Source organism: Adiantum capillus-veneris, chromosome 30 (genome assembly GCF_014529385.1).
Source record: "Adiantum capillus-veneris isolate H3 chromosome 30, ASM1452938v2, whole genome shotgun sequence".
Taxonomy (NCBI): Eukaryota; Viridiplantae; Streptophyta; class Polypodiopsida; order Polypodiales; family Pteridaceae; genus Adiantum; species Adiantum capillus-veneris.
The window spans coordinates 14,780,900-14,793,481 of record NC_140960.1 but is presented as its reverse complement, the minus strand read 5'-3'; the positions used below and the strand labels follow the sequence as shown (position 1 = coordinate 14,793,481).

The 12,582-nt window shown below is 42.5% G+C and overlaps 2 pseudogenes; one reads left to right on the top strand and one right to left on the bottom strand.

Moving 5' to 3' along the window:
• Positions 1 to 9,883: 9,883 nt before the first annotated feature.
• LOC147417577 (eukaryotic translation initiation factor 3 subunit K pseudogene) lies at positions 9,884 to 10,400 on the bottom strand (annotated as a pseudogene).
• A 1,230-nt stretch (positions 10,401 to 11,630) lies between these two features.
• Positions 11,631 to 12,027, top strand: LOC147417576 (large ribosomal subunit protein eL18y pseudogene; annotated as a pseudogene).
• Positions 12,028 to 12,582: the final 555 nt, after the last annotated feature.

The following is a 12,582-nucleotide window of genomic DNA, read 5'->3' as shown; positions in this document are numbered from 1 at the left end:
GTTAGAGAAATTGACAATAGTTGAGGATCCGATTTATGTGGAGCCAATCCCCCCTCCAAAAGGCTTTTATATTGTAGATTCCCCCATATAAAGAGAGACTTGGTACAATACTAGATTGCGTTCCTTGAGACCTCGTGGTGCAATGAAGATGGTAGACTTCATACACCAAAATGATGCCCTTGATTAAATTGCAGAAGCATTAACATATGACTAGCCTCAATCCCAAGACCTCAAACACCTTCAAAGGTGGAGAGAGCTAACAGGGAGTGAGGGAAGGGAAGAGGAAGAAGAAGTAACATATGAGAAATAAATAGACTGCTCACTTGTATTTCTCTTGTAGCTTAGCATAGCATAGTAGTATATTAATGGAGATGAAGAAGATGTTAAGCTTGCACTTTGGAGCATGCCTCTTGGTTGGATTTGTATTCCATAGCCAAGAGTTGTTGTTGTAGGCTCTCAACTTCTCAATCTTGGAAAAGGAGACGGAGTTCTTGAATAACACACTATGAGAAATGAGAGTGTGTGTGAGTGTGTGAGAGGGAGAGTATATGGCCAAGCTACCACCCTCCTTGCTTTGGTCAAACCCCTCTTCTAGCTCTTCCTTGAATATGATTGGACCTCCTCAAGCTTAGACAATCACATGCTTTTTTCATATCAAGCAACAAGGGTAGCATTAGGACTAGGACAAGTGTCCTTCTTACAAAGAGAGGGCTTGAATAATGCTTGAAAAATTAATTAAACAAAGTAAATTCTCATTGGACCCCTGTAGAGTGTAGAGGCCAACCAATAGGCTTTAGGCAATACATGAGGGTAGCATGCGTAGGTTCTTGACATGTGTCCTTATTAACTCTTGAGTCTTGGTCTTGCCTTGTGTGTGTGTGTTCTCTCTCATGCCCCTAGCTTTAGGGATCTCCCCCTCCTTTGTAGGGATCATGTTGACTTTGGAACACCACAAGTCCCCCCAAGCACCTTAGTCATGAAGCACCTCAAGCACCTTAGTCATAAAGCATGACAATCACCTCAAGCATCTTAGTCATCAAGCACTACAAGCACCTCGAGTAGCTTAGTCATCAAGCATGACAATCACCTCAAACACCTTAGTTGGCTCAAGCACGACACAAGAACCTTAAGCACATGCTTAAATTGTCTAAGGTCTAAAATACCCTAAGATCCTAGGTCTAATGAGTTTTAGCACTAACCTTTGGAGGTTTTTAATGAAGCTAACCCTAAGGTCTTTTAAGCTCCATTATCTAGTCATTACTCTTTGACAGACCATCTCCCTTTTCAACCTGTTGTCGTCTCTCCCTTTAGTTCCGTGGTGAGATAGACCTAAAAGAACATCTCTATATTGTAACTCTTGTTTTTGTTTATTTACTCACATTGAATGATTAGTTCAATATGCGAAAATCATTTGGATTAGTTAGATATTAGATTTTATGACACCACACTTCACTTATTGTGAATCACCTCTTCGCAAAGCTAGTGGTATGCTTCAAGGCTCAAAAGACTTCTTTGAATTGGACATTACAAAATTTTACGACTTTTGTGTAGGGTGAGCACAAAAGGATAAGGGGAGTTTACAAAGTGAGTATACAAAATGGGCTTGAAATGGTCGAGCTCTTTTACAAAGCTAGGCAATGTAAGTCTATGGGAATACTATAAAAGAGAGAGACTTTGTTTGCAGCCAATGACTCACAGGAATAGAGGCTTCTCTATTGGGTGAGAGAGGAGGCAATGGTGCTAGCTGTGGGAATGATCCCTCTGCTCGGCCGATGTGTAGAGCTATTGGATGCAGGAATAAAGGCTTGCTTCCTTTTGGGAGATGGAACTTGCTTGCGTGCTTCAAGACATACTCTTGATGGCGCATGTGAATGCCAACACTAGACCCGCTCAAAGGTTTAAAAGGAATTTTATGGGGAGTTAGATTCCGTATGCGAGGTTTGAAGCATTAAGTGTGCAAGCGGCCCACAATGTGCTACACACACCCAAGAATAGGGTGCACGTGATAGCCAAGACACCAATCTCGTTGAATTATGGGTGAGGCCGTCTTTGCAATATATGTCTCTGTGCGACATCAGCCCATGAGCTAAGAAAGCTCAAAGAAACCCCACCCACATTGAGTATGGGTAGACTGAATGCAATAATTGGGACTTGGTGGTCACATACACTATAATCAATCTGAAACCTATTATGCAAAAAATTCAAAAAGGCAATGCATGAGGTATGAGTGGCGGACATTGCAAGCAAATAGAGAGAGTGAGCTCCAATGTCTTAGCTTAGAGGTGGATTGATGAAAATACAAACCTACTAGGATCTAGGGCTAGACCAAAATCGATCCAGCTTTAAGCTCTAATACCACTAGTTAAATACGTAGATTAAGGTAGATAGATTAGGCTTGCATTCATGATGATGGTGAGGGCATCATGTGTAGCCACACTAAGCACAATTAGGAGACTCAATGCACAAAGAAAATAGACACAAATTGGATTGATTGTTGAACTGAAGTGCTAGTACATAGTGAGCCATTATATAGGCTTCTAGAGGGGGCTTTGAATGACATCATAGGTGATGGTAGGCATCAAGATCAATTCAAATATCTTCTAGGTAGTGCATGTCTCTCCATGCATGTGTGCACCATGTGGAGTCAATGCAAGCATCAATTAACAATTGTAGGCAAGTCTACTAGGCAGATACTTTGAGTCTAATAGAGTAAGGGGAGAGTTCGATGGTATGGGATTAGGCACAAATCCTAACACAAACATGGATGCAATTTGGTATTTTTCTCATAGGCCACATTGGCCTTTTGTAGGCATTAATATATCTTTCTTTGTTTGTTAATTCTTGATTTTTCTTAGTTTTAGGAAGCTTAGTTTTGACCAAACATTATTCCTCTTGCATGAAAGCTTTTGGCCACCAGTTACTCCTCTTGCATTACCCCATTGGGCATGACAACCCAATGCTCCTTAATAGCGTGTATATCCTCCCGTGACCACCCCTTGTGTGGATTGCTCGCCAACTAGACCACCAATGGATTGCTAGTGTAGCATCACCAGTGGTGGCACTGCCCCGTAATGCCACACACTGCTTGTGCACCGCCACACACACTCATTTACGAGGAAGATGATCAACGCAGTAGCTCACGAGCTCATGAGCTCCAAGGGTCACAACACCCCTTGTGATGCCTAATCACGAGTCCTCTTTTCAAGGTCATACCACAAAAATCCCTTTTTATACATTGCATGGGATTATGTGGGATGCCACATGGCACCCCCACGTTGAAGCTTCTTATTAGCACTTCAAAGACCTCACAAAGTTGAGACTCAAAGGATTCTCCGGCCATAATACCTCCATTTTGACTCCAAATGGACCCTTGTAAACGCAACCCTGAACTCCAGGCCCACAATCCAATCTCCAATTTTGGTTCTCAAATCGTATCCATGGGTTTTTGAAACTCCCAAAATTGCATAACTGAAACTATATTCATCGTATTGGGGCTATTTTGGGAATATGATTGAAACCGAGGAACATATGATGCATTCCTAGGCTGAAATCCTAGAAATCCTATTTTTTTGGCTTCACTTTGAGTATACATTTCAACCAACCCATCATTTTTTTGCCACATCTAGCACACACATCCCCGGGTGCATGGATGCTTGAAGATAATGCTCTACAAATAATGCTCGAAGGTATTACTCTTGAACAAGTAAGACAAACCATCCTCCCATCTCTCCTCATACTCCTAATTTTTTGTGTGTGTGTGTGTGTTTTTTTTGTTTTGGGGGGGGGGGGGGGGGGAGGGGGTGTGTGTTGTTCAAGACAAGCCTCAATCTTATGGAGGTAACTACTAACAATTACCCTTGTCCTTCAACCTCAAAGAGCGACGATGTCATAGCTATAAGGGTAATAACACGAGCATAAGAAAGGGCAAGGGAATGGAATGGACAAGGCCGCAAGACTCAAGAGGCAAAAATCAAATGGAGATTACAAGGTCTAGGCTCTAGCCCTTGTAGAAGAAGGAAAAATAGAAGAGCCCAAAAACACAGAAGAAGAAGACAAAAAAGTACGAGCAAAATAGTTGAGAGGTTCAATGATTGGAGACAACTTGATTGATGACCCATTGAAAGCTAACAAGGTGAATATGAAGCAAGCCTCAAGAGTCAAGAGTGGCTCTAAAAGCCAAATTGGCAAAAGATCTTCCAAAATATCTATGTGCACACGAGGGGGCACATTTCTCCCGCAATCAAAAGGTGGTCAAGCAAACTTTTAGGCTATGGACAAGGGGATTCCTTCCAAAGGCACAATAAAGATACATCCTTTCAAAAGTATTTTGGGAAGAAAAACTTCTAGGCCTAGTGAATCGATGGCAGCAACCACCAAAGGAGAGCTGAAGGAGGACGAGCCTTAGCTTCACTTTGTCAAAAATAATACTTTTCTTGAGGATAGGCTAGGAAGTGAGATAAAGATTTTGATGACTCAAGTTAGGGTGGGTTCAGACAAGCCCACCAACAGAGAACACGTTTTCTACTACCTCCTCTTGCCTTGTTCACAAGAGATGGAAGCCATGAACCTAAAGAAGAATTACAGACAATCAGAACCAACATATTGATAAAACATACGCCTCTATAAGTCGTTCATTGAGTCCAAGCTGCAAAATCCGCTTTTTGCTCTGCAAATCACCTTGCAACTCTTTGTTTCTCCCCCCGGGGGGGGGGGGGGGATCGGGCTGGGTCTAGAAGGTTTTCTCCTCTGCTTCACCCGATCCATTTGTGCCAGCAAGCTTTGATGCCCCTTTCCTTTGCATTGTCGCCGCCCCTCTGAACCTAGCCCTAAACACGAGATGTGGGAAGAAGCTAGAGTCAAGTTAAACAAGGGCGAGAGGTGTGAACATGCTTTAGTGCTCTAAGGACCTTTTGAAAGGTCATTTATTCTTATATTTCATATTTTTTTCCACTTATGGAGGATTTCTGGTAGCTTCAACAAGTATACCAACATTATTGAATATTTTGTAAATTTGGAATCACATTATTGTATCTTGTGGGTGTTGTGGGACGGGTGTCTAACCTCACTCTTATTTTATTGCAGATTTAGCGAGAACCACGATAAAATTGTCAATCTATGGGACGAGGTTGACTCGATTAGTGCATAGAGGCTACAAGAGGTTGTCAATCTCTTAGAAAACAACAAACAACTCGCATCTAACTCAAGCTACACTCAAGTGATTGAAATCACCAAAGCCAATCGCTCATTGACAAACAAATCACATCCGTTACAGCATCAAATGACATCCAAACGTAACGAAACTTCTAGGACAAGTTTATAAGACCTAAGCACACATGCTTATGGTCTCAAATCCCACTTTAGGTCAAGTGAAAAAATCGCGATTATTACTAGCAGTGGATTTTTGACCTTGTCGTTTTTGACCCAGAATGCACCTAAATGCTTAGCAATGATGCCCCAATACCCCGCCTATGCTTAGTTTTCGATTTTGAAGTGTAAATTCCTACTTATGATGAAATTAGGCCGCGGCTCGACGACGCCAAAAGCTACGAAATACTGTGAAATGCTTACGTCAATGCGTAGACCTCTTACCTACGGTTGCAATGCAACAAACGGGACTGGAATGTGACAACCCGGGAGGGAGTAGGAAGCGCGAGAGGAGAGGAGTGAGCGCCGTTAGCTCACGCTGTGTATTTCATTATCCAAAACTTAAAATTAACTTACAAAAAATTGGCTTTTATACCTTAGCCAAGGTTTTTGGTGATCAAAACTAATAATCTGGGAGCTCTAACTAAAGATGGGTAATGACAGGTTGATACAATCTGGAAGCTTGTAGCCCCGGCTCATCAATTACAAGGTTTATCCACAAAATAGGAGTTACTGTATTCCCGATTTATCAAAATAATAAGTGTTTTTACAATGAGAGCTCCAAAAAATGGTATCCAAGTTAGCTTGCTGCTAACATCCCCCCCCTCCTCGCCTGTGTCGTCCCTTGACACAGCTTTATGGGCTGAAATAGTCTTCAGGTTGACCGTTGGCGAGGCGGTTTTTAAGTGCATTTACAGCCTTTTCGTATCTGATCTTTCTCTCTTTATCTGACACCTACAAAAACTGCATAGTGACTCTGTTTTTAAGCTCAACAGTGGAGTAGCCTACAAATCTCGAAGTCAGGTTGTTGATCACTGGCCCAAAAATATTCGTTCGTCAAGTGAAGAACCCTGTGTAGAACGCTTCCTCAAATGCCAACATATTATGTGAAGGTAAGAACATGCATAGGGCATAGAAGCCATAGAGGACTTCTTTGAAAGGTCGACCATTGAGATCATAGCATAAACCTTTATTACCCTCGAGGAAAGACATCCACGGGGCTCCTGCTTGCTCTGGCTCATGAAAAACTCAATGCAGGTGAGCAGTATTTGGAAAATTGTATAAATCATTGCACATGATAGATCAGGTAGACTTTTGAAGAATGACATGGTGTTCGTTAGGGTTTTCTTCTGTGGTCAGTCCCTTTTTTGGACCTGGAAATCTTGGGTAGTTCAGCCATGTTGGCCACTTCTTTGTTATTGTCTCATGTGCTTGCCAGGTCCTTACTCTTGATATAGGACAAAAAGTGGGATCCTTTTGAAGTGCCGCAGGTGCTCTTGTGAACACAATCAGATACCTTCGGTTCTTGTTCAACCAGCTCAGCCTCTACTTTGAGTGGTCTTCATCTGCGCCTTCTACTTGCATGTCTTTGTAAAGCCTCTCTTTGACTTGGAGCAACTCCACCTTTATCAAACAATATGGCAAGGATTGCTGATGCCATTGCGCATTGATTTGATTGGGAGTGAGTTGAGTAACATTGACAGAGTGAAGAACTCTCAACTCCCAATCCATCGCTGCTTTCCACTACTCATCCACCTCCTGTATAATCTTTTCGTTGAGTGGATCTTCCTCAGCTTTTGACAGCTGGACCATTGGCACTTCATCTGCTTCGTTTAATGGTACTCTGAAATCCTCTTCAATACCTAGCCCTTCTGCTGGCTTTGTTTACATCTCAGCAAAAGAAACTGAGGGAATATCTATTTGTGGCTGTTCTAAAGTTCTTGCTTCTTCATGCATTTCTTGCCATCCATCTCTCAGCAGCAGCTGGTTGACTCTTTAAGCTCGGCTATTTATTTTAGCGGCTCTTCTTCTCGTTTCACCCAGATTAATGCCAGGTCTCTACATTGAGACTGCTCCAACTTTAGCTCTAGATCGAGGTCTTTGTTTTTTTCTCTAATGCTTTGTATACCTCATCTGTCTCTTTGATTGAAGCAAATGTGGGACTTTCTCGTATTTGTTGCAAAAAAGTTGCTTGATCATTGATCCTCTGTTCTGAATATTGCAGGGAGGCGTTCGCTACATTTTACTACACTTGAATCTTCTAAACTAACAGAGTTGTAGTTAGAAGTTCGTTAGTAACCTTTGTCAGCTATTTGTCTTTGGCTTTGCAAGCATCTGTCAGCTTCATAAGGAGTTCACCTAACTCCTCCATTTTCTTTTGTTGTCTGTCTCGTGCTAGCTGGTGTGGTTCAGCTTTAGCTTTCATTTTTTGCACTTGTTTTTGTAGATCAGTGATGACATTTAATCTATCTTCTAACTCTCCTTGGAGAGAATCAATTACCATCTCCAGTTCTTTAGCCTTTGTGTTGCCGCTAAGTGCTTCTGATCGGAGTCTTCCCATCATATCCTGCATTTTCTTTGCATATTCATTAACTTGCAGGATTACCTCATCATTGGATTTCTAATCTTCATTTCTTGTGAGCTGCCTAGACGTCTTAGTTAGTGTCTTGTGACTCTTGTGGTGGCATCGTAGCAGCTAGTTGTTCTTGCCCTTGAGGATGTGGTTGGCCTTCTTCTGCTTTGTATCTTGAGGCTTTGTGGATTCCTCAACGGTTTTGTGCTGTGTGGAGGTAGAAGGTGTTTCTTCTGAATCCTATTCTTTTGTTTGCTCAAACTTTGTGGTCTCCTCTCGTGCAGGACTTGCTTCTCTTTCCAACTCTGGTTCTTTTGCTTTAGCTTGCTCCTATGTAGTGGCTGCTTGTTGTGCAGATTCTGCTGCTTCTTTTTGTTCAGGCTCTGTTTCCTTTGTGGACTCAGTTTCTATGGTTTTATCTATTGGTAATGGTGGTGGGCTTGGCATGGGATGATCATGTTGTTCTGTAAATGGTGAAGCCTTAAGGTCGGGGAGACATGTCACCTTGTTCATGCTAGGCTTCTCCTTGTGCGGTTGCTTCTTTGGCTTGTTTTTACTGCTCCGCTGCCACTTTAGCTTTTCATTCCACTTCTTGGGCTTCTTTCAGCTTCAATGCTTGTGTCTCCTGATACATTCTTTCCAATAACTCTGTGGGGTCTTTGGCCTCTTTCCTATCAGGGTGCTTTGTTCTTGTTTCTTTCAGTTCAATGGGTACCCACTTTGCAAGGTCCTTGCCTTGAGCTTGGCGGCTTCGTTCATAGGAGTGATTTTCTCTCTCAAAGTTGCCTGTTTCTGTTGCGGCTCCTCCTGATGTGTTGCCATTGCTTTTCTTTTCATCTCTTCCCTTCAGACTCTTCTTTCCTCATTGTCGGAGCTTTCATTGCTATGCCTTTCGGGAGAGGAATCTCAAAGCTCGAGCGAGATTTTTCGAGCAATCCCTAAAACGAGCGAGATAGGGCAAGGCACATATACAAAAAAAAAAACCAAACATGATTTCTTTGGTGACTTCAAGCACAACAACAAAAAAATTAATTCAAGCTTGCACCTATTTTTAATGGTAAATCAATCTCAAATTTGAATGGTAAATCAACCACAAATTTTTGACCGACAAAACCCTTTGAACAAGGTTTGGGTAGAGTGTTTCCTTTGATGGGTTAGAACACTTGGAACCATTAGAATGGCATGTTGATATTCCTCTCCTTGGAAATCGTTGCCCTCAAAATATTGGAAGCTCATTGCAATTTGCTACCGCCATTGATCCTTACTGGATATAAATCTCATATTCCTACCTCCTTATACGCAGGACCTCATAGATCTTGTTAACAAATTGGGTGTTTATTATACATTAAGCATCACATATGACACATTGGTGTATGTATACCATCGTTGCAATATGCCATAGTTCCATTGTTTCCATAAAAAGGGTGATGAAAAACTATTCCCCAATTTCAGTCCCCCAATCAAAGGGTTAAACCACGAGCTTTACACTGAAAAGGTAAGGTTGTTGCCACTAAAACAAATCTCATGAATAAGGAGAGTTTGTGAGCTCTTCACTTCTTCTTCTTCTCCTCTCTCTCACTCTACCTCAAGTTATTATGGGTAGATGTACGATACCATATTACGCATTTTTAAGTTACTCTAGAGAAAATTGTGGAAATTTGAAAATAATTCTATTATTGAAATGAGGTCATTCTTTTGAGAACTCAACATCATGGTATATATTAAAGTATGGGTCAAACTATCATATGAAGCCTACCATCGAGGGGGTGGGAAAGTTAGTGGTGTTGCCAAAGATGGTGGTGACAAAGGTGTCAACGGAGGTGGTAATGGTGGGGGATTATAAGGAGTGCTTTGATAAAAGAGTATGCAAAGTGGATAAAGTTATGAACACTTTTCTTAGGACAAATTCTCCCCATGAAAGTTCTCTTTCACCCAACCATGTTGATAAACAAAAGAAACCTAGGTTTAGTATATTTCCATCTATAAATTTTGAGATTTATCTTCAAAATTTAAAGTAGAAGGTGATAAAACCTACAAATTTTAGAGAAATTTAGTGGAAACACTTTCTCTTAAATTTTCCATGTTCATATGAGCACTGCTCGAAGTTCTTAGACTGCTTGGGATTCCTGGTCTGCTTACTTGTCCATCATGCTTCGACCCAAATTACTAACCCAATGTGCGATCCCTTATGCTGAAAGGATTTTTTAAACTAACCCAATGAGAGAGAGAGAGAACATGCAAAGCAAATCCTTGTATTGCTTGCTCAAACCCTAGAAGACCCTCCAAAATATGGCGATTTCTAGCAGCATCATCCCATTAAAACTTCCTGAATTTGGCTGTCTCCAAAAAATGAGCAAGATTAATCTGGCTGTCAGGAAGGGATCCTCCACTTGAAGCTTTTCAGGTATAAGAAACATGCAAAGACTGAAGTCTAGTGCAGGAAGCGCCATCAATGCCTTCTTGCCACAATTTGGATATTCATTCGAGACTTCAAACTGATAAAGCCGCAGTAGGCATAGGTTTGTATCCGAACTGTAAGTCTGCGTGCTAACCTGCTCCGGAACATACGCCTCAAGGTCCAATAGGATGTCTGGATTCTAGGGATTGACTGCCACAATTTGTTCCATAGTGTACTGGGAGTAACCTCCTTCTCAGGTGTCGTCGCTACCCGATCCTGCTACATTGTCAAGAGCACTTCTCTCTAGTAGCATCGAGGCCTCTCTCTCTCTCTCTCTCTCTCTCTCTCTCTCTCTCTCTCTCTCTCTCTCAGCCGGCGCGCGCTCTTTCACACACACACACACACACACACAGAGAGAGAGAGAGAGAGAGAGAGAGAGAGAGAGAGAGAGAGAGAGAGAGAGAGAGAGAGAGAGAGAGAGAGAGAGAGAGAGAGAGAGAGAGAGAGAGAGAGAGAGAGAGAGAGAGAGAGAGCTCTCAGCCGGCGCGCGCTCTTTCAGAGAGTTTAAAAAGAAAACTCTGTGAAAGAGCGCGCGTCGGCTGAGAGAGACTCTCTCTCTCTCTCTCTCTCTCTCTCTCAACCGGCGCATGCTCTTTCAGAGAGTTTTTTTTTTAAACTCTCTGAAAGAGCGCGCGCCGGTTCAGAGAGAGAGAGAGAGAGAGAGAGAGAGAGAGAGAGAGAGAGAGAGAGAGAGAGAGAGAGAGAGAGAGAGAGAGAGAGAGAGAGAGAGAGAGAGAGAGAGAGAGAGAGAGAGAGAGAGAGAGTCTCAACCGGCGCATGCTCTTTCAGAGAGTTTTTTTTTAAAACTCTCTGAAAGAGCGCGCGCCGGTTGAGAGAGAGAGAGAGAGAGAGAGAGAGAGAGAGAGAGAGAGAGAGAGAGAGAGAGAGAGAGAGAGAGAGAGAGAGAGAGAGAGAGAGAGAGAGAGAGAGAGAGTCTCTCTCTCAACCGGCGCATGCTCTTTCAGAGAGTTTTTTTTTTAAACTCTCTGAAAGAGCACGCGCCGGTTGAGAGAGAGAGAGAGAGAGAGAGAGAGAGAGAGAGAGAGAGAGAGAGAGAGAGAGAGAGAGAGAGAGAGAGAGAGAGAGAGAGAGAGAGAGAGAGAGAGAGAGAGAGAGAGAGAGAGAGAGAGAGAATTCCGCTGCAGGAAGGATTCTCAGAGGGGTTGCGGTAGGCGAGAGCAATCGAATGCGAAGAGATCAAACTTGCCTGTGTTTGAGCGGATTGGAGCACGACTGTCTTTGAGCGGATTGGAGCATGGCTTTATCCCAAGCTTAGGAGCAGTAGCAAAAGAAGCCATGGGTATCAAATTTCCTACTAGGGCACCCAATAAGAAGACAAAGCACACTTCTCCTAGGGGTGACAATGTCTATCGGAAGCTTATTGTCAAGCTCTACAGGTTTCTCGTTCGAAGGACAGGCAGCCCGTTTAATGCTGTGTTTTTGAACCGGCTGTTCATGAGCCAAACTTGTAATAGGCCGCCTCTATCTTTATCTCGTCTCACACGTTATATGAAGGGGAAGGAGGACGAGCTGTAATTGTGGGAACTGTGATGGACGATGCTAGGGTGTATGAAGTTCCAGCATTGAAAGTCACCGCGCTGCGCTCTACAGAAACTGCCCGTGCCCAGATCTTGAAAGCTGGTGGAGAATGTTTCATATTTGACCAACTTGCTTTGAAGGCCCCAACTGGCTCAAATACTGTACTTCTGAGAGGTCAAAATATGCTTGCAAAGCTGTGAAGCACTTTGGGAGATCTCGAGGTGTACCGCATAGTCACACAAAGCCTTATGTTCGGTCCAAGGGTTGCAAGTTTGAGAGAGCTCGTGGTCGACGTAACAATCAGAGGATATAGAGTTTAGTTTTGTAGCTTTTGGATACTTTTTAGCAGTATTTTATCAAACACTGTGCTTGTAGTTGGTTTGTCACTAAAACTTATCTTTGAGGTATGCTAGCCCTCGTCATAATTGCGTTGATCGGGTACTTTGTGAGGTGTCTTTGTGCGAGAAATGGTGTGGTTTCAGTATGTGGCCCTTTGGAACTAATAAGCTGCTGCTGCTGCTGACTTCTAAAATGATTGCTGACAAATTTTTTTTCTGGTTTAACAAATAAGTAATGCATGTAATCATCACGTATCATGATTCTATCAAAGCCGTCGCAACATCGACCATGGTCAATGATTCGAGAGGAAGATGTAAGATAGCGTGTGTGTATGCTATGGGTTTCTTGTTTGGAGGACCACCATTTATCAAGGTTGAACTACTTTGTGCCTTCTGTGTAAGCAAATATTGGTATCTAGTCTATTAATACTGAATACCCATCAAGACATGAGATGTCTTATTTTGTGACGTTTGTCTTGAATTAGAGTGATGGACTAGTTTTTTCTTTATCTAAGAGAGAGAGAGAGAGA